The sequence below is a fragment of the Tursiops truncatus genome, chromosome 5, assembly GCF_011762595.2.
Source record: "Tursiops truncatus isolate mTurTru1 chromosome 5, mTurTru1.mat.Y, whole genome shotgun sequence".
Classification (NCBI taxonomy): domain Eukaryota; kingdom Metazoa; phylum Chordata; class Mammalia; order Artiodactyla; family Delphinidae; genus Tursiops; species Tursiops truncatus.
This window is the reverse complement of record NC_047038.1, coordinates 38,564,955-38,568,026: the sequence shown is the minus strand read 5'-3', so window position 1 is coordinate 38,568,026 and position 3,072 is coordinate 38,564,955. Positions and strand designations below refer to the sequence as shown.

General features: G+C 41.2%; 1 pseudogene; it reads left to right on the top strand.

The window, feature by feature from the left end:
• The first annotated feature begins 1,728 nt into the window (after positions 1-1,728).
• Positions 1,729-2,850, top strand: LOC117312469 (heterogeneous nuclear ribonucleoprotein A1 pseudogene; annotated as a pseudogene).
• The last annotated feature ends 222 nt before the right edge of the window (positions 2,851-3,072 follow it).

The following is a 3,072-nucleotide window of genomic DNA, read 5'->3' as shown; positions in this document are numbered from 1 at the left end:
GCATGAGATTAGAACACTCCCTAACACCATACACAAAAATAAGCTCAAAATGGATTAAAGACCTAAATGTAAGGCCAGAAACTATCAAACTCTTAGAGGAAAACATAGGCAGAACACTCTATGACATAAATCACAGCAAGATCCTTTTTGACCCACCTCCTAGAGAAATGGAAATAAAAACAAAAATAAACTAATGGGACCTAATGAAACTTCAAAGCTTTTGCACAGCAAAGGAAACCATAAATAAGACCAAACGACAACCCTCAGAATGGGAGAAAATATTTGCAAACGAAGCAACTGACAAAGGATTAATCTCCAAAATTTACAAGCAGCTCATGCAGCTCAATAACAAAAAAACAAACAACCCAATCCAAAAATGGGCCAAAGACCTAAGTAGACATTTCTCCAAAGAAGATATACAGATTGACAATAGACACATGAAAGAATGGTCAACGTCATTAATCATTAGAGAAATGCAAATCAAAACTACAATGAGATACCATCTCACACCAGTCAGAATGGCCATCATGAAAAAACCTAGAAACAATAAACGCTGGAGAGGGTGTGGAGAAAAGGGAACACTCTTGCACTGCTGGTTGGAATGTGAATTGGTACAGCCACTATGGAGAACAGTATGGAGGTTCCTTAAAAAACTACAAATGGAACTACCATATGACCCAGCAATCCCACTACTGGGCATATACCCTGAGAAAACCATAATTCAAAGAGTCATGTACCAAAATGTTCATTGCAGCTCAATTTACAATAGCCAGGAGATGGAAGCAACCTAAGTGTCCATCATCGGATGAATGGATACAGAAGATGTGACACATATATACAATGGACTATTACTCAGCCCTAAAAAGAAATGAAATTGAGTTATCTGTAGTGAGGTGGATGGACCTAGAGTCTGTCATACAGAGTGAAGTAAGTCAGAAAGAGAAAGACAAATACCATATACTAACACATATATATGGAGTCTAAGAAAAAAAAATGTCATGAAGAACCTAGGGGTAAGACGGGAATAAAGATACAGACCTACTAGAGAATGGACTTGAGGATATGGGGAGGGGGAAGGGTAATCTGTGACAAAGTGAGAGAATGGCATGGATATATATACACTACCAAACATAAAATAGATAGCTAGCAGGAAGCAGCCGCATAGCACAGGGACATCAGCTCAGTGCTTTGTGACCACATAGAGGGGTGGGATAGGGAGGGTGGGAGGGAGGGAGATGCAAGAGGGATGAGATATGGGAACATATGTATATGTATAACTGATTCACTTTGTTATAAAGCAGAAACTAACACACCATTGTAAAGCAATTATACTCCAATAAAGATGTTGAAAAAATAAAAAATAAAAGGCAGCCTACAGCTGTATTAAAAAAAAAAACTCCAACTAAAATAATACTGTCTAAATGACTTGAAACTATTGATCGTATCTATAGTTCTATATAAAATAATGGGCATGCACAATGCACATATGGGATAAAATTGCCATAAGTCCTATTGGACAACCTAGAATTGACTTTCAGTCCTCGCCAAACATTCTACTAGACTAAGCCCCTAAAAGGAAAGAAAGAACTGGGGCTTTTAAGACCTGGCATCAAGGGACATGATGGATCCAGGGCAGCAATGTTACTTCTTAAAGGAATAGTGTTCTGCTTTCTGCCTGTGGATGCCACCAAGTAAACATCTTTAAAGTCTCCCCCGTCTACCGCTGTCATGTCTAAGTCAGAGTCTCCCAAAGAGTCCCAACAGCTGTGGAAGCTCTTCATCAGAGTTTTCAGCTTTGGAACAACAAGTGAGAGTCTGAGGAGCCATTTTGAGCAAAGGGGAATGCTCATAGACCATGTGGTAATGAGGGATTCAAACACCAAGCACTCCAGAGGCTTTGGGTTTGTCACATATGCCATTGTGAAGGAGGTAGACGCAACCATGAATGCAAGGCCACACAAGGTGGATGGAAGAGTTGTGGAACCAAAGAGGGCCATCTCAAGAGAAGATTCTCAAAGACCTTGTGCCCACTTAACAGTGAAAAAGATTTTTGCTGGTGGCATTAAAGAAGACACTGAAGAACAACACCTAAGAGATTATTTTGAACATTTGGGAAAAATTGAAGTGATTGAAATCATGACAGACCAAGGCAGTGGCAAAAAGAGAAGATTTGCTTTCATAACTTTTGATGACCATGACTCTATAGACAAGATTGTCATTCAGAAATACCGCACAGTGAATGGCCATAACTGTGAAGTAAGGAAAGCCCTTTCAAAGCAAGAGATGGTTAGTGCTTCATCTAGCCAAAGAGGTCGAAGTGGTTCTGGAAACTTTGGTGGTGTTCACTGAGGTGATTTTGGTGGGAATGACAACTTTGGTTGTGAAGGAGACTTCGGTGGTCAAGGTGGCTTTGGTGGCAGCTGTGATGAAGGTGGATATGGTGGCAGTGGGGATGGCTATAATGGATTTGGTAATGATGGTGGTTATAGAGGAGGTGGCCCTGGTTACTCTGGAGGAAACAGAGGCTATGGAAGTGATGGACAGGGTTATGGAAACCAGGGCAGTGGCTATGGAAGGAGCAGAGGCTATGACAGCTATAACAATGGAGGAAGCAGAGACAGCTTTGGTAGTGGTAGTGGAAGTAATTTTGGAGGTGTCAGAAGCTACAATGATTTTGGCAATTACAACAATCAATCTTCAAATTTTGGACCCATGAAAGGAGGAAACTTTGGAAGCAGAGGTTCTGGCCCCTATGGTGGTGGAGGCCAATACTTTGCCAAACCACAAAACCAAGGCGGCTATTGCAGTTCCAGCAGCAGCAGCAGCTATGGGAGTGGCAGAAGGTTTTAATTACTGCCAGGAAACAAAGCTTAGCAGGAGAGGAGAGCCAAGAAGTGACAAGGAAGCCACAGGTTGCAACAGATTTGTGAACTCAGCCAAGCACAGTGGTGGCAGGGCCTAGCTGATACAAGGAAGACATGCTTTAGACAATACTCATGTGTATGGGTAAAAAAACCTCAAGAACTGTATTTGTGACTAATTGTATAACAGGTTATTTTAGTTTCTGTTCTG